The 27,134-nt window shown below is 47.3% G+C and overlaps 2 long non-coding RNA genes and 1 other non-coding gene across 5 annotated transcripts; 2 read left to right on the top strand and 1 right to left on the bottom strand.

The window, feature by feature from the left end:
- Window positions 1-639: 639 nt before the first annotated feature.
- LOC136310862 (uncharacterized) lies at window positions 640-27,008 on the bottom strand. 3 transcript variants are annotated; one of them, XR_010726627.1, is made up of 4 exons: window positions 26,897-27,008; window positions 26,604-26,802; window positions 8,721-8,770; window positions 640-863 (listed from the first exon to the last, which is right to left on the bottom strand). It is a non-coding gene; the product is annotated as an uncharacterized lncRNA (long non-coding RNA). The 3 variants fall into 3 exon arrangements; XR_010726625.1 differs by having other exon boundaries at window positions 26,604-26,999; XR_010726626.1 differs by lacking the exons at window positions 640-863; window positions 8,721-8,770 and adding exons at window positions 20,180-22,343; window positions 22,453-22,663 and having other exon boundaries at window positions 26,604-26,999.
- LOC136310861 (uncharacterized) lies at window positions 1,367-6,219 on the top strand. Its single transcript, XR_010726624.1, has 3 exons — window positions 1,367-2,776; window positions 4,652-4,698; window positions 5,806-6,219. It is a non-coding gene; the product is annotated as an uncharacterized lncRNA (long non-coding RNA).
- On the top strand, window positions 12,240-12,315 carry TRNAA-UGC (transfer RNA alanine (anticodon UGC)). The gene has a single exon. It is a non-coding gene; the product is annotated as a tRNA-Ala (tRNA).
- Window positions 27,009-27,134: the final 126 nt, after the last annotated feature.

Here is a 27,134-nt window from a genome sequence, read left to right as displayed (position 1 = left end):
TTCTTGACTCTCATTGATTCTTTAATCAATCATTCCTATCTTCCAGAGGAGGGAGCCGATCACGACAGGACTGGAAACGCACACCATGGAATGGGGGAGCTCTGGCCAGGGGTGGGGCCTGGCTCTGTCCAGCACTGGCGGAGGGGTTTAGGGCAAGCCACTTCACCTGGCTGGCTATGCCTGTTTTCTCTGTAAAATGCAGACTACCTTAAAACCAGTCTCACAGAGCAGTTGAGTCTCAAAAGACCCAGTATGTGTTTGAAAATACTTTGAAATGTGTTAATAGAGACACGGATTTTCATTTCAATGTTATTATCCCCAGCAGGTTGTAATCATTTGCATAATGATTACAACCTCTGGCAGTTTGTGAATTGTGACGCTTAATATAATCTATACTGGTACTCACCGACATTGATTTTTATCATTTTGTGTAAATTTAATGCATTATCCACAATTAAGGATTTACTGTTAATAACTGTTTAGCAGTAGTTTGTTAATAAGTATGTACATCACTAATCAATATGACAGGTCATGATGACAAACCCACATCTTTCTACCGTTTCTACCAGGGGATAGATGTATGTATATGTGTATATATGCATATATATGACGTGTAATTGTCATTAAGAGACCAGGGACTAGTGATTTGAAATCTCTAATATTAAAGCTTCTTAAAATTTCTCTTGATTCTACAGGGTAGTTAAATTACACTTTCACTAAGGAGTCTTCGAGGCCCTGAATAGGATTTAACGTGTTGTGAGAGCGTTTTATGTTCATCAGTGACCAGGTCCCCGAGCTCTGTCAAGCATCGATTCCATCGTCATTTTCCTCTCTGAAAACAACTCGAGACACAATGTCAGCACCTGCTAACAAAAATAACAATCCTTGCTTATCAAAACGGTATGGAATATTAATAAGAACTTAAATATTTATATTATGCTCTATTCTCACTATCCACTTTGGCTTACAATTTTTAATAACACACACACACACACACACACACACAAATCTCTTTAACAGCCCTCATTTTAAATCCCTAATACAAAAACCACCACAACCCCAATGCTTTTCCTTCTTTTTTTTTTTTTTTTTTTTTTTTTTTTAATTTTTCTGAAGCTGGAAACAGGGAGAGACAGTCAGACAGACTCCCGCATGCGCGTGACCGGGATCCACCCAGCACGCCCACCAGGGGCGACGCTCTGCCCACCAGGGGGCGATGCTCTGCCCATCCTGGGCGTCGCCATGTTGCGACCAGAGCCCCTCTAGCGCCTGAGGCAGAGGCCACAAAGCCATCCCCAGCGCCCAGGCCATCTCCGCTCCAATGGAGCCCTGGCCGCGGGAGGGGAAGAGAGAGACAGAGAGGAAAGCGCGGCGGAGGGGTGGAGAAGCAAATGGGTGCTTCTCCTGTGTGCCCTGGCCGGGAATCGAACCCGGGTCCTCCGCACGCTAGGCCGACGGTGTACCGCTGAGCCAACTGGCCAGGGCCTGCTTTTCCTTCTTTATGAAGAAATCTCTCAGACCCCACACACAGTGGAATAAAGGAATCCGGATCTGTATTAGGGCCAGACTGTTGAAAAGACATAAAATCTAGTGGAAAGGTGTCATGGGGATGTTCTCGGCCTACGGAAGTGAACAGCTTGGAGGAAAACAATAGCTCCTGCTGTATAACACACGCGGTCCCTCCTCCAACCCTCCAGCGCATAGGCACCTCCTTCCCTGCCTCCTGTCACTTGTTTAAATCACTGTGGTTCTACATGAACGGTTAGAAGGTACTATAAAACATTTTCCCTGACCACCTCTTCCCCCAGAGGTGGAGGAAAGCCCCAATGACGGCCAGGCCCTTATTTTAGGCCTTGATTGCATAAGCCTCGCAGGGACAGAAAGTCTGTTTCTGTTTTACTTTTAACTCTTTACAGTGTCTGCTTCTAAAGACCCGAGACAATCTGCACCAGGGACACAGCGAGTGACTCCTGTGGATTGCGAGGGGCAGCAGTGACAACACCTGTCCTGAGTCACTACGGACCCTCCAGGCTGTCATTATCACAATCAGTCTGTCTCGGTGTTAAATTTGCTATCTTCTACACTTTGCAGCCGGGACGGTCCCCCTTAGGGGACCAGTTCCCTTCCCTTCCAGTTGCTGCTGATTGATACCTGTCCTCAGGTGAAGCATAGGTTAGAAATGCTTAGCCCCTGGTTGTAGGACTATCTGCCTCAACAAGAGAGGATTGAGCCATCAGAGCTACTGTTCAAGTTGCCACATCCTATTTCCCAGAAACGAGCTGGATTCTGGCTACACACTAGGAATATGGGTTTAAATCCAGTGGGTCTTGGCACATAGCCCTGAACGGGGTCAACTCCAATGTGTGGAACCATCAGGACACCTTGGGACGCACACTGGAGATGTTTTCATTCCTTAAACAAAAGGTGACTAAGAAGTTGTAATGTGCCAGGCCCTGTGCTTAGCTCTGGGGATACAGTTAAACCAAACAGGGTCCCTGCCTTCAAAAACCTTAGAGCCTATACAGGGACATAGATATAAATAACAAGATGATCAAATGCAGTGTAGCAAATGCATGCTGGAGCTGAGGGCAAGGATGGGGGTTGGGTGTCAGACAAGGACGCATTCCCAGAAGAGACACTGAGCTGAGCCTTGAGAGGGTTGGCCAAAGCAGCCACCAGCATTCCAGGCGGAGGGAGCAGGAAGCAGGAGAGAGCACTGAGCATCTGGAGAGGAGAGCCGCACACGGCTCATGACAGCTGGAATGAAGGGTCCGAGGTGAGGAGGAGAGCAGACAGGCTGGAAAAGCAGGTGTGGCGGGGTCCAGCTGGCCTGGTGCTCTGGCTTACGGGGTTGGAACTAATCCAGGAGGCAGACGGGAGCCACTTTCATAAACAGGAAGTCGCATGACTATATTTACAGCCTAGAAGGATCCCAGGCAGGAATTAGGGGAGAATTTACTGATAGGAGGTAGGCAAGCACAGTGAAGCAGAAGACTTGGGGGGCTGAGGTACAGCAGATTCACAAGCGGGGAGATGAATTCAGCTTTACAACACAGAACGAAACCAGCTATTAGGTGTGGTGAGGCGTGGGGTTCAGTCCTGTTGGCTCTGCGCATCCAGTGCCATGTTGGAGTTGCAGGGAGGGATGAACAGGTCGCCCTCGCCAGGTTTCTCAGAGCAGGGGCTGCCGTTCTACACAATGCCTCTCAGCACTGGGACCATGTCTCCTGCTCCATGTGTGTCCGTTGGTGCTGTTCCTAGGACAGACATCTTGAAATGGGGAGACACAGGGGGCAGCAGCGTTAGTGCTGTGCACAGTCATTGGAGAGCAACCAAATGCTCATGCCGGGTGTGGCCCATTTCTTTTTCTTCATTGTGAACATTCCAGGCGCAAAGGAAGTTCAGGCCTTGCTATTTTCCAACACGGTCTACTGTACAAACAGAGGCTTTCGGCCTGACCTGTGGTGGCAAGTGGATAAAGCGTCGACCTGGAAATGCTGAGGTCGCCGGTTCGAAATCCTGGGCTTGCCTGGTCAAGGCACATATGGGAGTTGATGCTTCCTGCTCCTCCCCCCTTCTCTCTCTCTCTCTCCTTTCTAAAATGAATAAAAACAAACAAACAAACAAACAAACAAAAAAACAGCAGCTTTCTACTATGCTGAATTAGCCTATTAAAAAGATCAGTACCTCAAACATTGCATCATATATTATTTTTCAAATATACCATATTTCTCCACATATAAGATGCACCTTTTTTCAAAAAATTTGGGGTCTAAAAACTGGGTGCGTCTTATACAGTGGTTGTAGATTATTTACTTGCATTTCCCGCTTTTTTGCATGGATGAGGAGTGGTATGAATTTTATGATGAATAAAACTTGAGTTCAATAACTTTATGTAATACACCTCTTTTTTCAAATTTCAGGCCCCCAAATTAAGGTGCGTCTTATACATGGGATTGTCTTATACACGGGGAAATATGGTTATGACTGTGCTAGGCAGAAAAATGCCCACCTGAGGCTGGCCATGCCCTCATCAAATCTGGCCTGGAACTTGTGAGTGAATAAGTTACCTTACAAGGCAAGAGGGGCTTTGAAGATGTAAATCAAAGGTCTTGACATAAAGAGATTGTCCTGGATTATCTGAGCGGGCTCAATGTAATTACAAATTCCTTTACAAGGGAAAGAGGGAAGAGGAGAGACAGAGGCAGAGCAGCGAAGGACGAAGGACGAGAAGGAGTCGATTGGCTATTGTTGGCTTTGAAGATAGGAGGAAGCCAGGAAGCCAAAGAATGCCAGTAGCTTCTAGAAGCTAGAAAGACAGGGAAATAGATGATTTCTGAGAGCCTCCGAGAGGAACACAGCCCTGCTGACATCTTCATTTTAGCCCAAGGAAACCCATTCCAGATTTCTGACTGCTAGAACTGTTAAGAGAATGAATTTATGTTGTTTTAAGGAACTAAGTTGGTGGTAATTAGTTATAGCAGCAATAGGAAACAAATTTACTGACTGTTCTTTAAGATTGCAGAAGTCCCCTGATTACAAGCTACCTCAGAAACAAAACAAAATAAAGCAACTGTAATCATGGCCATGAAATCCTCACGTTGCTAACCATACACATATTTTTTTCTTGGCTTCTTGGCTCACCCTGGAGGCATGGACGCATAGGTCACCATGGTTTCCTGAAGGCGGGCATGACAGGTAGGTAGCCGAGGTAACAAACTGCTTTTAAAAGACCCAAAGTGCCAGCTGGGACTTCCCGTGACCTGCCCCAAACAGCCTGTATGCTGCCTCCCCAGTGCAGGCTCTGGGATTAGAATGTCACCACATTAAAAACAGCAGTCTTGCCCTGGCCGATTGGCTCAGTGGTAGAGCGTCAGCCTGACGTGCAGAAGTCCCAGGTTCGATTCCCGACCAGGGCACACAGGAGAAGCGCCTATCTGCTTCTCCACCCCTCCCCCTCTCCTTCCTCTCTGTCTCTTTCTTCCCCTCCCACAGCCAAGGCTCCATTGGAGCAAAGATGGCCCGGGCACTGGGGATGGCTCCTTGGCCTCTGCCCCAGGCGCTAGAGTGGCTTTGGTTGCAACAGAGCGACGCCCCGGAGGGGCAGAGCATCGCCCCCTGGTGGGCAGAGCGTCACCCCTGGTGGGCGTGCGGGGTGGATCCCGGTCGGGCGCATGCGGGAGTCTGTCTGACTGTCTCTCCCCGTTTCCAGCTTCATAAAAAAAAAAAATCCTCAAAAAACAGCAGTCTTTGGCTCAGGGTTTCCGTGTTTTAAAAGAACTCCAGAAAGTCAGAATATCTACTGTCTATTTGGTGAAATGATGTCTCCGGAAATAGCCCCGTGTTATGCTAGGACCTGCAGAAGGGCCGCGGGGTGATGTCTGGTACATCCCCTGCACAGGACACAAGGTGGCAGTTGGGAAAGTCCACACTGACATCTAGTGATACAAAACCGCACTGCCAAAGGCTGGGAACCTGAAGCAGTTTGCATCAGTGGGCTCCTCCTCTGTGATGCCCCTCCCCCCCCCCAAACGCCCCTAACCACCACTCCCAAGGGGGCTCAGGAGTGCAGCCAAGGTGACCTCAGCTGTTCCGGGTGCAGCCACGGCTGGCTGGTCGGGCATCTTTATGCTTGTGTGTTCTGGTGCAAAGTCCAACCATCTAAAACGCTTGCCTCTTAATTTTTTGAAATGATGATTAATGCGCACTTTAAAGAGAAAGATCGTCCTTCTAAAACCCTTTCTGTGCTCCGGGTGGCCAGACGCTTGAATGACAAATAAGTCTAAGAACATGTATGTTTTCTAGTTCACAGAGCGGTCACTGTAGCTGCGGTGTCCTGAGCAAGGACTGACCTGCGCCGGGGACGGAACAGGTGCCGCAGGCCCTCACCCTTCTGTGCCCCTAGAACCTCACTTGCGTCCATCCTCACCAGCCAGGACGCCCAAAGCACAGAAGAAACAGCAAAGAGCGCCCCTTCCATTTTTCCTTTTTTCTCCTTTGCATATGGTGCAAATAAGTGGACAGACAGAAGATTTCTAATTCCTTCTCGAATGGGGGCAAAATTAGAAGCAAGGCTGGACTTTGAAGGCTGTTGTCTGCTGAAGGGTTTGCCCAACCATGCAAACATACGAATGTACTTAAAGCCACTGAGCTGTACACGTAACAGTTCTTAAAACAGTGAATTTTATGTTATGTATGTTATACCACAATAAAAAATAAAATAAAGGCCCCGGCCGGTTGGCTCATTGGTAGAGCGTTGGCCTGGCGTGCGGGGGACCCGGGTTCGATTCCCGGCCAGGGCACATAGGAGAAGCGCCCATTTGCTTCTCTACCCCCTCCCCTTCTTCCTCTCTGTCTCTCTCTTCCCCTCCCGCAGCCGAGGCTCCATTGGAGCAAAGATGACCCGGGCGCTGGGGATGGCTCCTTGGCCTCTGCCCCAGGTGCTAGAGTGGCTCTGGTCGCGGCAGAGCGACGCCCCGGAGGGGCAGAGCATCGCCCCCTGGTGGGCGTGCGGGGTGGATCCCGGTCGAGTGCATGCGGGAGTCTGTCTGACTGTCTCTCCTCGTTTCCGGCTTCAGAGAAATACAAAATAATAATAATAATAATAAAAAATAATAATATAAAAAATAAAAAAATGAGAGGCTGACCCGCAGCAGAAGTAGGAATGGAAGAAGATTCTAGAGGTCGTATCAATAATTGGAGGCAGATCCATTTTCATGTCGATCCCCTGGGCAAAATGTGCCGATGAAGAGCAGATATCTAAATATTAAATTCTAGAACACTAATGCCCAAACCTCTCTTACAGCCAGCCTTCTCACTGAGACCAGCAGAACCGAGACAGCATGAAATAATTCGATTGTGCAATGCCATGCATTTTTCTCCATGCATTTACAACATTTTCTTTTATGACACGTAAATAAATACCCAGCTTCAAGCACATCATACAGATGGGAAAATAAAATGTGCTGCCCTAAAAGTACTCAGATTCAGCTAAGAAAGGGTAAGAAAAAAAAAAAAAACACTCCATAAGGCATGTCTTCCTCGGTTTTGATGTCAGAAATATGAGAGAGATAAAAAAAAAAAACATTTCCAGAATTCAGTTGCGTCTGTGAGTTGAGCACAAAAGGAAAGGATAAATAGGAAGGAACTTCACACGTGGCCTGTGCAAACAGCAGATTCATAGGTTTGGTAATGACAATTTGTTACTTTTTAGAATGTATCATCTGTTGAAATAGTGATTCATGGCGATTCCAGGGAGGAAACAGAAGAAATCTGTAATTCAGTAAAACATAACATTTCAATTAAACGTTCAGATGAACGTCTATATGGTTTTTCCGGTACATCTTTTGACAGATGGCATACGAGTAATAAGTTTGCTCTCTTCACCTCCACCAAGAATTGGATAAAGGCGTGAAAAATATTGTCAAGACCAGTATTAATGAGGAGTATGACAGCTACAATTAGAATTTCATTTTAATATAGCAGGATTTTTTTTTCTACTGAATGAAAGTTATTTGATAATAGCTCATGAGTCTCAATAACAAAAGAATTTCAGCCCTGGCCGGTTGGCTCAGTGGTAGAGCGTCGGCCTGGCGTGCGGGGGACCCGGGTTCGATTCCCGGCCAGGGCACATGGGAGAAGCGCCCATTTGCTTCTCCACCCCCTCCCCTCCTTCCTCTCTGTCTCTCTCTTCCCCTCCTGCAGCCAAGGCTCCATTGGAGCAAAAGATGGCCCGGGCGCTGGGGATGGCTCCTTGGCCTCTGCCCCAGGCGCTAGAGTGGCTCTGGTCGTGGCAGAGCGACACCACGGAGGGGCAGAGCAACGCCCCCTGGTGGGCAGAGCGTCGCCCCTGGTGGGCAGAGCATCGCCCCTGGTGGGCGTGCCGGGTGGATCCCGGTCGGGCGCATGCGGGAGTCTGTCTGACTGTCTGTCCCCGTTTCCAGCTTCAGAAAAATACAAAAAAAAAAACCCAAAAAAACAACAACAAAAAAAAACAAAAGAATTTCTTCTGGAGCTCACAAAGAACTTAAAAGAAAAAAACTTTAAGCCCCACCAAGCAGAAAATTTACTTAGCTTGATACACGGGAGTCTACGGCCATACCATCCTGAACGCGCCCCATTTCGTCTGATACACGGGAACTTCAGAGAAATGAGATTCTGGGAAGCCAGGCCATCTCCCCTAGGGTTTCCGTAAGCAGGGGAAATCATGTCTGTTACCTTCAAGTCACAATACTAGAATGACAGTGACCCATAGCCAAACCTGGGATGGCCGCTGGCTTGATAAGTTGAATAACAGAAACTGTCTTGTTTTTCATATTTAGGACAATCAAGCTAATGGCTTTTGTGTAACTTTCTAAACTGCTTAATGGATATTTTGTGATTTAAAAGAATTATCTTTCTTGTTAGGCAACATCTAAAGAATCCATGTGAAGCGTGAATAGCCCCAGGAAGAAGCGTATACCCTGTTGGAACAGTAATTCCAGGCGCCGATCTATGGACCAACACCAGTCTGTGATGAAGTGTTCACAGTGAAATAAGAAAAATTAGGACAATGAAGTCAATGCTTTTCTTATATCTATGGAAAGCTAAATGTTAACAGTATGATGGTTCCTCAAAAGAGTAGGCATACAGTTACCACCACATGATCCAGCAATCCCACCTCTGGTATGTACCCCAAATGAGTGAAAAGCAGGGACTTAAACAGATATTTGTACACTCACGTTCATAGCAGCATTATTCACAACAGCCAAAACGTGGAAGCAACCTGTGTCTGTGAACAGATGAATGGGGTAAACAGAATGTGATCTATACACATGATGGAATATTCATCAGACTTTACAAGCGAGGCAATTCTGACATGCTACATACAACACGGATGAATCTTGAAGACATTAGTTTACGTGATATAAGCCAGTCACAAAAAGACAAACACTGTACAATTGTATCATACTTGTATGAGGGACATAGAGAAGTGAAATTCATGGAGACAGGAAGTAGAATGGTGGTTGTCAGGGGCTGGGGAAAGAGGGAACTAGGGTGTTGTTAATGAGTATGGTGTGTTTTGCAGGGTGCAAAGAGTTCTGGAGATTGGTTGCACAATGTTTGAATATAATGATAACTACTGAAACTTTAAAAATGGTTAAAAGGATAAATTTTATGTTATAGATGTTTACCAGAATTAAAATTTTCTTAAATGTATTCAATCTATAAGACTTTAGTTTAAGATTAGGTCCTTTCTACTCTTTTGACAGTAGATTTGGGGAGATTTGCTTTTTTGTTTATTTGGGGTTTTTAAATTTTTGTTATTTGGGACAATAAAATGTTGGCACCCTGCTATTGATTCCTGAACTCACTTTGAATTTTCCTTGGTCTCCGAAACCTCAAAGGTGGGGAACTATTGCTAGCGAGATCAGTGGTTCTCACCTTTGATTTTCCTGTCTGAAGTGATAGGATATGCCCCCAATAATCAGAACAATAGGGCTTACTGTCAGCTGGAATTTTGACCTTGAAGTGGGGAGGGTGCCTATCAGAATGGCTGGGAGTCCTGTATACTAGAAAAAAGTATAAAAGGTTTCCGTCCCAGGTAGGCCCTCCCCAAACCTAGCTAACCTGGAAATTCCTGCTCCATATTATTGATCCATCCAGGATATTTCAGTGGGTCTAGAAAGCACTTGGACACCTCAGTTGTTAACTCACCACATTGCCTTCTTTATAGAGCTCTGCCTCAGCCACCTAGAAAGTGGGTAGGACTTCCGGGAAGGGCACATCCTTCTGAACAATCCAACAACCAATACCATAGAAAGGCTTTCTTTGTCTCTAACCCCAATCCTGCACCTGGGAATCTGAACACATTTTTTCTTTCCTCTTCCAGGCCAAGTTTAGTTATTCTGGGTTACTGTTTCCTCTGTGAACATCGAAGGGATTAAGTCAGGTCTTTCAAACCGGGGGTTGTGATCCGTTAGTGGGTCAGTTAAATATGACCAGGATTTCTTTTTTTCTAAAGAAAGAGTATTGAGAGCCTAGAAAAGTCCAAGTGCATCATATGTAGCGAAGGTAAGCATCTCATGAAAATTTCTATCTATTCTGGGCTGACATAAAATATGTTTCTCTGAATGGGAGCAAGACAAAGAAGTCAGGACTCCAGTGGATTCATTAAATGATCTCAATCATATGTTACAGCCTAGAATTGTATGCATCTCACTTTCATAGTACACACAGAACTCACCCGCACCAGCTCACCATCCCTCTCACGAATCCAAGAGAGCTTCTACTCATCTTTGGGGTTAATGGAGTTTCTGTGAGCACTCTGCCTTGAGTCCTTCCTGCAGACCCGGACGTCAGGCCTGCCTCTGGATCTTCCCTGGTCCTTGGGATAATGATTTTCACGCTGCTTATTCTACGATATTAGAATTGTTTGTTTGTCCATCTCTCCAGCAAGCTGTGCTTGTACTTCCACGAGGTCAGGTGCACAGAAGGAGGGAATGAGTGAAGGAAGGAAGGAACCAGCGGCTATCTTTGCTTCAAGCAGTGGTTTTCGGGACCGCTGTCGCACCAGAATCCCCTGGGAAGCTTTTAAAAGCCCAATAGCCAGACCGCACTCAGACAGTTAATGTAGAATTCTGTCAGTGCGGCCCAGACATCAGGAATCTTTAAAGCTCCCCAGGGAAGTGCAACCTGCAGACAAGACTGAGACCCCCTAGTTTAGACCAGGACCTGGTCTGTTACAAAACAGATTCTGATTCCCTGGAGCTGGAGTAGAGCTCAAGAGTCTTCCTAACACACCTTCTAGGTGATATCGACTCTGTTGGTCCACAGACTACACTTTGATGAGTAAGGGAAGAATACTTGATGGATGCTAGCTATGGAGAATGAGCTCAGAGAGCCAACTCAAACAGACCTGGAAGACAGAGAAGGTAATGGAATGACCAGCCATGTGGCTTCTGGAATTAGCTGACTAGCACAGTTTCTTACTAGCTATGTGACCTTGGACTGGTTACTTAAAGGCTTCTCCGTCTGATAACAGAGAGGTAACCGTATCTTAACTCATAGGGTGGTTGTAAGGGCCAAGCAGCCTACTTCATAGAGACCCTGGAGCATACGTGTGCATAATTAGTATTCTGATTATGTACCCCCATCCACTTACTAGCTTTGTGCCCTTGGTGAATTACGCAACCTCTCTGAGCTTCAGTTTCCTCCAATGTAAAGTGGGAAATCACAACGTCCGTCCATCTTACGAGATCGGCTTTTCAGAAAGAAGTGGTATGTAAAAATTTTAGCGCAGTATATGACCCATGTGCCTGTTCAAAAAAATGGTTAATCTTGTAATTAGTTTCATTTCTATTGAGATCATTCATTCTGGCCTCCCGAAGGTGCACTCTCTATTTAACCACCTGCCAGATCTCAGACTCCCCTGCCCCCATCCTCCGCACGCCCCAGGCTATGGGGACAGATGACGGGAGATGGGCAGGCTCCTCTCACTCTTCATTTCAACATGTTCTACTTGGACAGCAGGACTTCTTTTTATCACCCTCTCGAGGCCGCATCGGAGATTCGGGCAGCAGTCATTATTCTCCTTATTACTCTACAGAGGAAGGAGAAATGCACTTGGCTCTGACAGGCTGGGTTTTCTCAAGCAAGACCCATATGGAGGATAAAAGCTCTTAATTCTGATCAGAGCCAGAGAAAATACTCGCGGTTTCATGCTTCTTTAAAACCTCTCTTTCAAAATGCTTTTGAAGGCCTGCCATGTGCCAGGTGTTGTGCCACATTCAAAGCAGGGCCTGTAACAGAGGTGTGAACAATTTGCTATGGGATCACAGCTGGGCCCTGGGGACAGGGGTGGGGTGGGGGGGGGAGGGGGGAGGGGGCAGGACCCGCTGTGCCACGGCCCAGGTGCTATCTGGGCTGGGCAGTGAAGGTGAAGGCAGAGGTGAGAAGTGGGAAGTGGGGGGTGGGGGTAAAGGTGTTCGGGAAGAGAGAACAGCACAGACAAGGAGGAGGAGATGGGAAGCAGCTTGGTACGTTTGGGGAATGGCGGGTGGCCAGGGGGAAGAAGGTGGAGAGAGAAAGTTAGCCTGGGGCCAGAAGAAGGTAAGCCAGATCAAAGGGTTTGGATTTCATTTTGTTAACCGTGGTAGGATGACTGCATAATCCATCCTCTAAACAGGTGGCTTTTGAGAATAAAAGGATGTGCTAACCAGATGGAATAACGGAACAGCCAACATAAAACTGCATTGTTGGCCCTGGCCGGTTGGCTCAGTGGTAGAGCGTCGGCCTTGCGTGCGGGGGACCTGGGTTCAATTCCCGGCCAGGGCACACAGGAGAAGCGCCCATTTGCTTCTCCACCCCGCCCCTCCTTCCTCTCTGTCTCTCTCTTCCCCTCCCACAGCCAAGGCTCCATTGGAGCAAAGATGGCCCGGGCGCTGGGGATGGCTCCTTGGCCTCTGCCCCAGGCGCTAGAGTGGCTCTGGTCGCGGCAGAGCGACGCCCCGGAGGGGCAGAGCATCGCCCCCTGGTGGGCAGAGCGTCGCCCCTGGTGGGCGTGCCGGGTGGATCCCGGTCGGGCGCATGCGGGAGTCTGTCTGACTGTCTCTCCCCGTTTCCAGCTTCAGAAAAATACAAAAACAAAACAAAACAAAAAAACCTGCATTGTTGCGGGCTAACAGGGACCTCCCTTCGGGAGACCTCTGAGGCCCGACGCTGATCAGATCTGTGTGTTACGGAGAAAACTCAAGTAGCAAGCTGGATTGGAAAGAAAGGGTTGCCGACAGTCAGGAAGACAGCCAGGAAGAGGAGAGATGTCTCCGAATGCTTTTGTCAGAAGTGTAATGGGTTGAATATGGAGACAGGGAGAGAGAATACCGACTGACTCAGCTGCTGGTCTACGGAGCATACTAGGCTGGGGGAGTGGGGGGGACTAAGGAGAACAAGAGGAGCAGGTTCGGGGCAACAGTCTGTACAGCCTGAGGCACGCCCAGCGGGAGATATTTGCTAGAAACTGGTGTCGATGTCAAGTGTCCAGCCGGCCATTACAGCTCAGGACAGTCACAGGTGGAGATTGGAGCTGTAGATGATGTCATTAGAGGCAATAATGCTAAAAGGAAGAAGAGGAACCAGGGAAGTTGGAGGAAGTCAGAGCGATAGGAGGGCAACCAGGAGAGAGGACATGCGGAGGAGGAGAAGGCTCAGTGAGTGAAGATCATCAGTTCACTCACTCAGCACTCTCACCCGGTTAGAGAACGATGACCCCTGACATCATCCCTGACAGGAGAGCATCCATCATTGTTGCTCTTTTTAGAGTGGTGGCGGCGGAAGCCGGGAGGCTCGCGGCATGTGGGAGACGGCACAGGACGGAGTACCTGAAGGCAACTGTAGACCGCTCTCTCCCAGAGGTTAACAGTGGCTGCCGGAGACAGAGTGATAGCAGTTGGCTGGGGAGGCGGTTTCCCTGCTCCATTCTCCTAGTAGTGTTTTTTTGTTTTTTGTTTTTGTTTGTTTTTTTAACATTTTTTTATTTTATTTTATTTATTCATTTTAGAGAGGAGAGAGGGAGAGAGAGAGACAGAAAGAGAGAGAGGAGAGAGAGACAGGGGGGAGGAGCTAGAAGAATCAACTCCCATATGTGCCTTGACCAGGCAAGCCCAGGGTTTTGAACTGGCGACCTCAGCATTTCCAGGTCGACACTTTATCCACTGAGCTACCACAGGTCAGGCCCTAGTAGTGTTTAAGTCTGGTGTGAACGTGATCAGAAAATTACAGGAAAACATCTGAATTTACCCCAGCTCCCCCGAGTCTCACTTTCAACCCTGAGAGCTGGACTTGAAGTGCTTTTCCTTGTCCAGAGAGATGGCGGCTTTAAGCACTTACGTTGAGAGTGTGTTTTCCAGCCTCAAATCCTGATGCCTTGGTTTGTATTCAGACGTAACTTGGTAACAGCCCAGTTAGAACATTTTGGCGTATGTATAATGCTTTTGCAACAACAGCGAAATCAACGAAAACAAAAGGTGACGCTTTGAAAACATAAAACTATTACTTCTTCCATTTCACAACTGACAAAACTGAGGCTTAGAGAAATTAAATCATTAGCTCAAGGTCACACTGCTAATAAGTGGTGTGTTAGGATTTGTTTGAAGTCAGATGTGGCTCTTGAACTTCTAAGTTATACTGACAACTCAAGAAGCAGAATTGACAATTCACTGATCGGAAAGCAGGTCACATGGCCCCAAACTATCATCTCCCCATCCTGATGCTGTTTCCTCTGTGTTTCCCCACAGGATCTCCCGGTGACATTTTCCTACAATTAGCACTACCAATCAAATCTTTTGAAAACTAAAAAAAATACCATGATTTCTCTAAATCTTAACCATTTTTAAGGCTTTATGTTCTCAACTCATGCAATGGCTAATTTTTATGTATCCACTTGACTGGGCTAAGGGATGCCCAGGCAGCTGGTAAAACATTTCTAGGTGTGTCTGTGGAGGGTGTGTATCTGGAAAAGATTAGCATTTGAATCTATAGGCTGAGTGAAGGAGATGGCCCCACCAATGCAGGTGAGTGTCACCCAGCCCACTGAGGGCTTGAATAGAGCAAAGAGGTGGAGGAAGGGAGGACTCCCTCTGTGCGTGAGCTGGGACATCATCTTCTCCTGCCCTTGGACATCACCCGCAGTGCTTTAGCCTTCAGACTCAAACTGAATGACACCACTAGCTTTCCTGGTTGTCCAGTTTCAGGTAGCAGATTGTGCGACTTTTCGACACGTATAAATAGATAGATGATAGATAGATAGATATAGATATAGAGATAGAGATAGAAAAGATATATCTATATATTAATATATCCTATGTATGGCCAGTAGCCGTGGCCGTCACAGCTGTGCACATGCAGGTTCCCATTAGATTCGAGCAGATGGTAAAGAAACTGTGGAGCCAAATCCTGGTGGGCCATGCCTTTATTCTAGCCTCGCACCCGGCAGGGGAGTAAAAACACACACAGGACTCCAAAATCCACTCATTCAGAGCTCACAAAGCCACTGACTCATTCGGGTTTTCCCAGAATCAAAGGCCCCACCAGTCTCAGTCACCTCTGGTTCCCCATCTGCACAACTTCTCCCTTCTCCTTTCTGCACAAACTGGCTTCTCCATCAACACCCTGCCATCTCGGAGGCTTCCTTCTTCCTCCCCTTCTTCCTCCTTCTAAAACACTACCTGGGCCCACAAAGACACCTCCTCCAGCAAACATTAGCATAACAATGGCCCTTCCCAAACAGGAAGATAACTAGCAGTTTCACCTGGGCAGCATCATTCACGTGGGCAGCGCCATTTTTTAACAGAGTGAGCAAACATAAAAATCACATTTTACAAACTTATTTGCCCAGCATCCTATTTGTTCTATTTATCTGGAGAACCCTGACTAGAACAACCCAGCACCATAAGTACACCAACCCCCAAAAAGAGCAAAAAGCCCAAAACTTTCAGGTCAAACTACAAAGCAAACTCTTCGGTGTTAGAAAATTTGGTAGTGTTTTCCAATGAAAACACACCTTCTAGAAAGGAGAGTGTCCCTGAAGACAGGATGATTTAATATAGAAGGAAATTTGATTTTATTAAAAATGGCCAAAAGCCAGCCAGGCAGAGGAGCAGTAAGCCGGCAAGGTGAGTGCCCAGTCTGTACTATTTCCCATTTATTCAGCTGAACGCAAGGGAACATCAACACCAGTGAGTGGTACAAATGTTTCTAGAGAGCTCAGTCACAATGGAAAGTGCTGGAGATTTCAGTCATAACTCATATTAATTACCATGTGTTCTTTGTAAAGCCCAGGGACAAATGTTGTAAATCCAACCACAGCCACGATCCACTTCAGGGGATCCGAGGGTGACAGTTGGTCCCGGGGCGTGGGCGGACCCGCTGCATTGGACATCTGCTGCAAAAGGAGTAAGTGACTCTGCAGGCAAAGTCAACTTGTAGGGGTTTCCCTGTTCGTGCTTTTAGAGACATAGGCTGAGTGGCATTTACTGCTCATTAGCCCAGATACCTCTGAGAGATTCTGCCTAAACTACTATAAATCTCTTATTCAAGCAGCATGTAGATGGCCATGTATATTCATGAGGAGAAACAAAAAGCTGTTATGTGTTTTTTGAAAAGAAAGATCAGCAAAGGCCAAGGAGTTTAAAATGTAGCTCAATGTCAACTGCAGCAGAGCTAATGAGTATCTCTCTCTCTCTCTCTCTCTCTCTCTCTCAGACACACACACGCACACACACACACACACACACACACACACACACACACACCGCCCCCTTGTTGAGCCCTTGACAGGTATCAGTAATCAATCATGGCAGATGACCGCTGCTGAGATTGTGATCTCTGACTCTGTTTCAGCTCGGGGCTCCGGGGAGCCATTACCTGTCCTTCCGCCTTGACGCTCCTAAAGAAACTGTGTCCTCCCTGGCCTAGTGTGCCCAATCAGTTAGGGACAATATATTAAGTATCTTTAGCCGTATGCCCCGCTCTTCCTCCCGCCACCTTATCTCGGGTTCCTGGGCGCCCTCCTCAGGGAACCCATCATGCCCGTCACTTGTCGTGAACTCCCATGGTCACAGCTTGCCCAAGGGCGCTGGCATAGTTAGGGACGCCATTCACTCTATTTCACAACTGGGTTCAGCCCGGGTGCTGACCAAGGAGGTGGGCTCCCTGCGCCCGAGTCTCGTGAGGACAGCCCTGCCCACCGCACGCGTTACCTTGGCGAAGCGTGGCGGCCAGCCAGGGCGTGGCGTTTTCCTGCGGCGTTTGCCAGATAGGCTGACTTGTCCGCGTGATAAAAACAGAAAACCATCTGGAAATTCCAAAGGACTTTTGAATTAGGGTGACTGCTCAGCCCAGATTTGTAGCCTTCGTGCTGACGGGCCCAGCACATTCCTTGTCCTTACGAAGCCCGTGTGTGAGGGCGTCCTCTCTTGGAACTTCAGCATTCCTTAGTCATTCCCCCCCCCCCCCAACCTTCTGGAATTCTCCACAGCTAAGGATTCTTCTCTTTGCCTCCCCCCCCTTTTTATATGGAAACATACGCAGAAAAAGAGTTGTTAGCCTGATCTGCAGTGACGCAGTGGGTAAAAGTGTCGACCTGGAACACTGAGGTCGCTGGTTCAAAATCCTGGGCTTCCCTGGTCAAGGCACATATGGGAGTTGATGCTTTCTGCTCCTCCCTCCCTTTTCTCTCTGTCTGTCTGTCTCTCTCTCTCTGTCTCTTCTCTAAAATGAATAAATAAAATCTTAAAAAAAATAAAAGAGTTGTTATCTGGGGGCCCGTGCAGTTCCCTTTCTGTAGTAGGGTAAAAAACAAAACAAAACAAAACAAAAAACTCTTGTTCTTTATTTTATCAGTTGAAAACAAAAATAATAAAGGAGAAGGCTCCATCTAGCAAGTGAATAGTGATATCCCCCTTGAATGAATGGATCCTAGAACTGTTTCCCAGTGTGTGTTCCTGAGGTCGTGTGCCTTCACTGAGTCCCCTGACTTCTCTGTTAAAACACTGATCCCAGGCGCCCACCCCAGCCCTACTGATCGGGAAGGAGGGTCAGGACGCTACATTTTTAAATAATGCTTGCCAACCTAAGGCTTAGAGACTTTTGGTCATTCTGCCCAAGGGACTGGACTTCCCTTGAACTGATTTCTTAACCTGAAACTCTTGAAAATGCACAACATGAGCTTTTCTTTGTCATCTTCATAGTAAAAGTTACTCAGGTAACTCACAGATCAAATAAGGTAGTGGCTATAGACATAAACACAGGCTCCCATATCACTAAATATTATATACAAGGGCAATTCCTGCTCCTGGCTTTGGGGAGCAAATGAATGGTTTGTTTCCATGTCAGGAAATCCAGTCAACATCAACTGTTCTACTGACAGAGGGAGAACTCAGGATAGATGACACTGAAGCAGAGGTAGTCCGGAATGTTTTTATGTCTAGCTCTGGAGTACACTCAAGGCCACAGTGTGACTTGGGCAGTTGGTCTCACCGGGTCCCCTTCAGGTGCTCTCACACACTCTGCAGACAGGAGGAAGCCCCGGTGTCACGGTTAAAACCAGGCCTGGTCAAGCCAGGATTGTCTCTGTGAACAGTGAGTCCCTGCATGCCTCGAGTCTCCTCATGATTTCTCTTCCGCTCTCGGGATTAGAAAGCCAGTCTCCTAACAGCCCTCCACTGGCATCAAAAGTACACCCCAGATGAAAATATGTTGTCCTGTGGCTTTAGTTTGGGAATAGGCAAGTAAGATTAAAAGACTGTGGACTTGGCCCTGGCCGGTTGGCTCAGTGGTAGAGCGTCGGCCTGGCATGCAGAAGTCCCAGGTTCGATTCCCGGTCAGGGCACACAGGAGAAGCGCCCATCTGCTTCTTCACCCCTCCCCCTCTCCTTCCTCTCTGTCTCTCTCTTCCCCTCCCGCAGCCGAAGCTCCACTGGAGCAAAGATGGCCCGGGCGCTGGGGATGGCTCCTCCGCCTCTGCCCCAGGTGCTAGAGTGGCTCTGGTCGCAACAGAGCGACGCCCCAGAGGGGCAGAGGATTGCCCCCTGGTGGGCAGAGCGTCGCCCCCTGGTGGGCGTGCCGGGTGGATGCCGGTCGGGCGCATGCGGGAGTCTGTCTGACTGTCTCTCCCCGTTTCCGGCTTCAGAAAAATACAGGGAAAAAAAAAAGACTGTGGACTTTGGCCTCAAACTCGGTTCAGATTCAGGCTTTGCTGTTTCACAGCTCAGGAGCTTGATCAAGTGGCGTGTTTTCTCCACGCTTTAGATTTCTCTTATCGTAAACGGGCGTCATGTCTCCAACCTCGCAGAGCTACTAAGAAGACTTTAATGCCATAATGGATATGAGGACGTCCTGGCACAAAGTCTAATCTCAGGAAATGTTAGTATCCTTTCAGTTACGAAACAGGGGTAAATTTCCAAAGCTGGGCATTATCTCTCCTAGCCGATGTAAGTTAATCATTGACTGACAAAACCAGGTCACAGAAGACCTAGGAAACAATAACAGGGTTGTCCTTCAGCTCAGCGTTTTCGAGCTGACTCTGGACACTTATAGAGAAGAACATTATATGTACATTAAAACACCAACGTAACACCCCAAAATAGGACATTATCTCAGAGGAGAGAACAGCTGGTGACAACATGCACATTCACACACTCACACACAGACACACAACAGGATAGTTTACCCTTATTTCCATCATTGGTTATACAGATCAGACCTGACTGAACTCGGCCCTTTGGGGAGCCACTGTTGTGGAAGTAACACCAGATCTGTCCACTCAGGCCACAGAACTCCACGACTCAGTGGCTTACTCTAGAGACCTTCCGCAGATCCCAGCCACAGAGGTGCCTGGCCAGCCTGCATCTATGCACTGCGCTGGGGTCAGATCTCTCCATCGAATCAGCCTGGCCACAGCCACTCATCCCAACAGCCTGTGCCACATTCCTCAGGACAGAGAGAGAGACGGGCGTCCTTTCCTTTCCACCTACGAACACTCTAAGACAGTGGTCGGCAAACTCATTAGTCAGCAGAGCCAAATATCAACAGGACAACGATTGAAATTTCTTTCGAGAGCCATATTTTTAAACTTAAAGTATATAGGTAGGTACATTGTTATTAACTTAATTAGGGTACTCCTAAGCTGGCCAAAGAGCTACACTCAAGGGGCCAAAGAGCTGCATGTGGCTCGCGAGCCGCGGTTTGCCAACCAGTGCTCTAAGACCACAAAGGGGTTGCGTATGAAAAGAGAGCCCTGGCCGGTTGGCTCAGCGGTAGAGCGTCAGCCTAGCGTGCGGAGGACCCGGGTTCAATTCCCGGCCAGGGCACACAGGAGAAGCGCCCATTTGCTTCTCCACCCCTCCGCCGCGCTTTCCTCTCTGTCTCTCTCTTCCCCTCCCGCAGCCAAGGCTCCATTGGAGCAGAGATGGCCCGGGCGCTGGGCATGGCTTTGTGGCCTCTGCCTCAGGCGCTAGAGTGGCTCTGGTCACAATATGGCGACGCCCAGGATGGGCAGAGCATCGCCCCCTGGGGGGCAGAGCACCGCCCCTGGTGGGCGTGCCAGGTGGATCCCGGTCGGGTGCATGCGGGAGTCTGTCTGACTGTCTCTCCCTGTTTCCAGCTTCAGAAAAATGAAAAAAATAAATAAATAAATAAAATAAAATAAAAAAAGAAAAGAGACTGAGAAGCCATATTTTAAAGCTGGAGCTGATGTTCTAAGGTCTGAGGGCAGTCCACCAGCCCCCTCTCCAGTCTGTGGGGAAGACAGCTAGAACAAGTAGGCTGCTGGAAGTCTGCCTGCTGCAGCCCTCTGGACAACAACAGCATGAACACCCTTTTTGATTTCCAAGAAAATGTGCCCTCTGTGAGCCAATTATTGAAAGAAAAGTTTCCCTCTGATTTTTAAAGATATAAACATGGGTATTTATCTAGAAAATACAAACAAAAATTTAAAAATTGATAAAATCACTAATGTCACAAAATCTAAAAAATGTTATACAGTATGTGCATTAATTAAATGGCTAAATAGCTGCCATACTTCTCTACTCTTTCTCTCTCTCTCTCATTAACATGTGAGAGGGGTTTGGGCATCACTGATGTCAGAAGAGCTGCATTCTTTTAAAAATTTTTATTGGCCTGACCAGTGGGTGGCACAATGGATAGAGCATCGGACTGGGATGCAGAGGACCCAGGTTCAAGACCCTGAGGTTGCCAGCTTGAGCGCGGGCTCATCTGGTTTGAGCAAAAAGCTCACCAGCTTGGACCCAAGGTCACTGGCTCGAGCAAGGGGTTACTCGGTCTGCTGAAGGCCCACAGTCAAGGCACATATGAGAAAGCAATCAATGAACAACTAAGGTGTCGCAACGAAAAACTGATGATTGATGCTTCTCATCTCTTTCCGTTCCTGTCTGTCTGTCCCTATCTATCCCTCTCTCTGACTCTCTCTCTGTCCCTGTTAAAAAAAAAAATTTTTTTTTATTGAATTTATTGGGGTGACATTGGTTAATAAAATCATGTAGGCTTCAGGTGTACAGCTCTATAACACATCATCTGTACACTGTGTTCTGTGCTCACCCCCCTAAATCAAGTCTCCTTCCATCACCATCTATCCCCCATTACCCTCCTCCACCTCCCCCAAGCCCTCCCCCTGGCAATTACCACACTGCTGTCTGTGGCCACGAGTTTTTCTTTTCTGCTCAATCCCTCCACCTTTCACTCAGCGACCCCCCAAACAGCTGCCAGCCTACTCTCTGTGAGTCCGTCTCTATTTTGCCTGTCCATTCATTTTGTTCATTAGATTCCACATACGAGTAAAACCATATGTATTTGTCTTTCTCTGACTGGCTTATTTCCCTTAGCATAATGCTTTCCAGGCCCATCGATGTTGTTATAAAGGGCAATATTTCTTTCTTTTTTATAGCCGAGTAGTATTCCGTTGTGTAGACGTGCCACAGCTTTTTTATCCCCTCATCTACTGATGGGCACGTGGGCTGCTTCCGGACCTTGGCTGTTCTAAATAACACGGCAGTGAAGATAGGGGTGCATACACTTTCGAATTAAGTGTTTCAGGTTTCTTCAGATATATTCCCAGAAGTATACGGTAATTGCTGGGTCATAAGGCAGTTCCATTTTTAATTTTTTTCGGTACCTCCATACTGCTTTCCACTGTGGCTGCACCAATCTGCATTGCCACCAACAGAGCCCGAGGGCTCCCTCTTCTCCGCATCCTCGCCAGCACTTGTTGTGTGTTGATTTACTGATGACAGCCATTCTGACAGGTGTGAGGTGATATCTCATGGTGGTTTTAATTTGCATTTCTCTGATGATTAGTGATGTTGAGCATCTTTTCACATCTATTGATCAATCTGTATGTTCTCTTCGGAGAAGTGTCTATTCAGGTCCTTTGCCCATTTTTGAATTGGATTTTTTTTTTTTGGAGTTGTGTAAGTTCTTTATAAATTTGGGGGCAAACTCGCAGCCCCTGGTGAAGCAGCTTGCATTTGAGTCATCAGGAAGCAGGAAAGGGATGCTCAGAATGGGCTTAGAACGATGCCTGGCACTGAGCAGTCACTCAGTAAATATCTGCTGAATTCATCAATGACTGAGTGGGTCTACAAAGAACAGCTTCCTCAGTCTCTGGCTTAGGTGGCCCTCCAGCCCGCGGGATGCCCGCTCACTGGCAGCGAAGCTTCCCAAAGCAAGAGGCAAGCCCTCCACTTCCCATCGGCCCCGCCTCAGGAGCCGTGGAGCTGCCGTTGCTCTCACCTGCACCAGCTGGACTCCTCCTGAGGCCACAGGGTCCATGCTGGAGCCAGGCATCCTCACTGGGCATGGACAGAAAGTGGAGAGAAAATTTCATGCCAACGCCACGACCCCACCCCAGGCTGTGTTCACGTTGTGTCCCCAGCCAGCCCTTCCTCTGGTCCCACTTACCTGAGAGGGGACCAGTGGGCTCTGGCCTGGTAGCCCAAGAGTGTTCTTCCAGTCTGCCAGGGTTGGGGGTTCAGTCTCAGCTCAGGGCACATATAAGACTCAATCAATGAATGCATAAATGAACGGAACAACAAATCAATGTTTCTCCCTCAAATCAATTTTTAAAAATCACCAGCGTGTAGCAGCCATCATTGATTCTATCCGCGACTCCCTGTGCAAAAGGAAGTTCCTTAGAGACGGCATTTCCAATGTCAAGATGCTCATCTGCGCTATTTAAATAGCACCTCCTCCACCCGTCTCCATTTCTCACTGTTTTGTATTTTTTTTAAAACCTGGATATGACTCACAAGGACCCCACAGAAGTCGAAGGGAACACATTCCAGGATGGCGAACCTCACGGTGAAGGATGCAGACAGCATCCACCGCCCAACTCTCAGGACCTGGCGGAGAAGATCATTGAGACTCGAATCTAAGAGTCCAACTACTGGAAAGGGGAGTGCTTTGGAGTTAAAGCTGAACTTGTAGTCAATAAAGCCACAGAACTAAGGTTTGTTTGTAGCTGGTATCTATGGTGGCAACATAAAACCAACTCCCTTTCTGTGCCTGACCTTGAAGATGCTTCAGATTCAACCGAAGGATATCAGTGTTGAGTTTATGAAAAATGAAGCCTTCAAGGATGTCCGCATGTTGGGAGCACTTTACATGAGGCTGATGGGCACTGCAATTGATTGCTACAAGTACTTGGAGCCTATGTACAATGACTACAGAAAAATTAGGAGTCAGAATTGATCATCAGGGATGTTGACCTTGACTGTAACAAATGCAGCCGCTGGATGACTTGGCATGTATGACCAAGGACAATCAGATTTGACACAAATGAAAGAAGCTGTATGGTCTGGAGGGGACACTCAGGTAGGAGCTCCATCCCCCCCTGTGGGCCAAGGCATTGAGTAGGAGTGGGGTGTCAGACCTCACCTAGTGCAGACTGAGTCACTGCCTGGACTGTGGGTCTTACTAAGGCTCCTAAACCAACCACATCTCTCACTGGGCCTGGGTGTGAAACTGAACTACAGCAGCGTCATCTTGGAGATGGGCGATAGTCTGGTTCAAGCGGCTCATTTTAGAGCTTACGATTCGACAGCCTAACTCAGTTGAAGTGAAAGCCCGCAGCTGGTGGTGAACTCCGAGGCCCGTTTCCTGACTTGCATGTACCACACATACGTCCACCAGCCTGGGGTAGGTCATGAGCTCCTCCACATAACCAGAATCAGCCCTCGAGGGCACCGGGTCACACACCGCCAGACCGTCGGTGCCCCCAAATCCTTGTTGAAATAAATGACTTCTCTGCCTCAGATTTTCCTTAGTATCTTTTCAAGTTTACATAGATTGAGAACTAAACCAGATAACGATAGTCCCCTATTCACGTGAACTTGTGATTCATCAACATTCTTCCAAAGAGTGGCTTTTGCCAGTTAAAAATAATATGTCAGATACGGAATATTTAAGACGATGAAATATATAAAATGTATCACTATACCCATCGAAGAAACTCAGTAGCACCTGAAGAAGGTTTTTCTTTTGTAATTAATATACTAAATGGATTGAGATGTACCGTACATTCCTCTCAGGAGTGGGAGAAAAGCTGGGGTAGGCGAAGGGGCAAATAATAGGTTATTTCACTGCCAGGAGAGATTATGTTGAAGAAAAACCAAAAATCAGAATTTTTAATGTCAACAAAGGAGACGGTAGATAACAATTAGATGGTAAAATTTGGGCTCTGAGTGTCTTTCTTAGAAGTATAAAGAACATCAGGAGAAGACATAAAAGGCATTTCCCTGGGAATATGTTAATATACAATATGCATGTGTGTGTGTATGTGTATGTGTATGTGTGTGTGTGTGAAAGAGAGAGAGCTCCTGACACACGAGCACAGTGCTGTTTCCATGGCAACAGGAGAAAAAACGTGTGCGTTGCCATGAAGCCACCTTCTTAGATTCAGACACACTTACAAAGACCCGTGTACTGAAAGCTGCGAGGGAGGGAGTTTAAAACCAAAAGACAAATTATTCTCATACTCTTTGAGATGGCCCCCAAAAGCTCAGGTTATCATCTCCTCGCCAGCCATTGTCAGGTGCTGGACCTGTCTGTGCCCTCCGAGATGAGTTTCAGATACATTTTGAAGCCATGGAGTTCTGGGTCCCTAGATCCAGCCCGCCGACAACCTCGGGTACTGCTACCATCTTCTTCTCCCTTGAGGTTCCTCAAGTCCCGCTGTAGGGTAGGCTGGACCTTATCATCATCATTCCTCTGAACAGACTCAGAGGCTCTTGTCAAGGTTGTATCATGAATTTGTATGTGTGTGTGTGTTGTGTGTACATGTGTATGCATGTATTTATCGTAAGAGAGGGAGGGATACGAAGAATCATCAGAGGGTCAAAAAAATGTGAGAAATTCTCCTGACCCGTGGTGGCACAGTGGATGAGGCATTGACCTGGAACACTGAGGTTGCTGGTTCGAAGCCCCACGCCTGCCTGGTCAAGGCACATATGGGAGTTGATGCTTCCTGCTCCTCCGCTCCTCTCTCTCTCTCTCTCTCTCTCTTTCTCTCTCTTCCCACTCTAAAATGAATAAATAAAAATAAAATTTAAAAAATGTGAGAAATTGGCCTGACCAGGTGGTGGCACAGTGGATAGAGCGGTGGACTGGGATGTGGAAGACCCAGGTTCAAGACCCTGAGCTCACCAGCTTGAGCGCGGGCTCATCTGGTTTGAGCAAAAATTCACCAGCTTGGACCCAAGGTCGCTGGCTCAAGCAAGGGGTTGCTTGATCTGCTGAAGGCCCATGGTCAAGGCACATATGAGAAAGCAATCAATGAACAACTAAGGTGTCGCAATGCGCAATGAAAAACTAAGGATTGATGCTTCTCATCCCTCCATTCCTGCCTGTCTGTCCCTGTCTATCCCTCACTCTGACTCTCTCTCTGTCTCTGTAAAATAAATAAATTAATTAATTAATTTAAAAAATGTGAGAAATTGGACTGTGTATCTAAGGTTCTTATAGCCATGATCCTCGGTGTGGAATGTCTGATTTCTTTTTGAGATGGTTAAAAATAAGGAAACCTTAGTTTGCAGCCCTCCATGTTTTGTTTTGTTTTTTCAGTTGTGGGGTTCACAAACATTTCCTTTTCTTCTGATGTCACCTCGGGGTGCAGACACAGTTCAGTGTGAGAGTTAATGTCCCGTCTGACCTGTGGTGGCGCAGTGGATAAAGCGTCAACCTGGAAACACTGAGATTGCCAGTTCAAAACCCTGGCTTGCCTGGTCAAGGCACATGTGGGAGTTGATGCTTCCTGCTCCTCCCCCTTCTCTCTCTCTCTCTCTCTCTCTCTCTTTCTCCCTGCTCTTCCCCCTTCTCTCTTTCTCTCTCCCTCCCCCCTCCTCTCTAAAAAAAAAAAAAAAAAAAAGAGAGTTAATGTCCCTTTTGCCTTAGTGAGCAAGCTGCCGTCTGAGGCCCTGCCCGCAGGGGTGATCTCTGAGCTCTTTCTCAAAGACTATCAGGTGACCTGCAGCAGTGGCTCCTTACTAAACTTTGTGATTTCTAATTAATTCCCACAAATAACAATAGTATTGTTTATGTATTCCATTTCCTTGTCTTTTAGAGGCTAGAACTTCCAAAAAACAGTGATCCTAATGAATAAGAATGCCTTAAGGGTCAAAACATATTTTGGAGAGAATGAGCTATGGCACTGATCCACAGCATTGTTCTCCAGGGAGACTTGCATTTTGCTTTTTCTACCCGCTGTCTGATACTGGCTGCACAATTTGCCGCCCGGCGGGCTGGAGCACATGGATCTTACAGGCTCACTTGTCAGGCTCAGAACTGAGTTCACCGTCCGAGTCCACTTTTTAGAGCAGGCTCCGCTGAGAATAATGTCCCCTTAATAAGAGACCGTTAAGCATGTAGCTGAGCGGAAAACAAGATCGTCCTTCCACTGAGAACATTACAGACGGTGTGTCCCTCAATAACAAACAATGTTAGGCAGGCTGAATTAAAAGGCTGTAAACTGGGTACAGGGGCGAATAAGAGAGCAGAGTGCTGGCACACAGGAGTCAGTCAGTAAATACTGACACTCAGCCCCCTGCCACACTCACCTGTCATAAAAGATCGTGATCCAGTCCATCCTAACACCCAAACACTTCCTCTCCGATATTCCGAGAGGAGAAAAACACCAAACAGAGGCTGTCTGCCTTCCTCAGCAGGTACAGCTCATCCTCCTCTCGTGAGTTAGAGATGTTCATCAGACCCACCTGGCCACTTTTGCTTTCCAATTTCGTATCCTGGTGATGAAATCTGGAAGGAAAGAGGAACACCACCTTTCCTTGAATTTTCGTAATCACAGGGTGTCCATAGCCAGAGGGATCAGGGACGATCAAATAATACACACGTTCTTTTTGCTTCCCTTTCTCCTTTTCTTAGCATTTCCTAATGGATTAAAATAATCCAAGTTCAGCTTGGAAAACAAAGAAGCAATGGTTCCTAAACTACTGTCAGACCGGTTGTGGAGTGTACACAGCAGTCACGAGGACACAGTCATACGTGATGTGGCTTTGCCAGCAAGGTTTGCTGATTTGCATGAGTACATTGAATTGAATGATGTAAGTAATGAAAACAAAGACTTTATT

Source organism: Saccopteryx bilineata, chromosome 7 (assembly GCF_036850765.1).
Source record: "Saccopteryx bilineata isolate mSacBil1 chromosome 7, mSacBil1_pri_phased_curated, whole genome shotgun sequence".
Lineage (NCBI taxonomy): Eukaryota > Metazoa > Chordata > Mammalia > Chiroptera > Emballonuridae > Saccopteryx > Saccopteryx bilineata.
The sequence above is the reverse complement of the archived record's forward strand: the minus strand, read 5'-3'. Positions and strand labels throughout refer to the sequence as shown.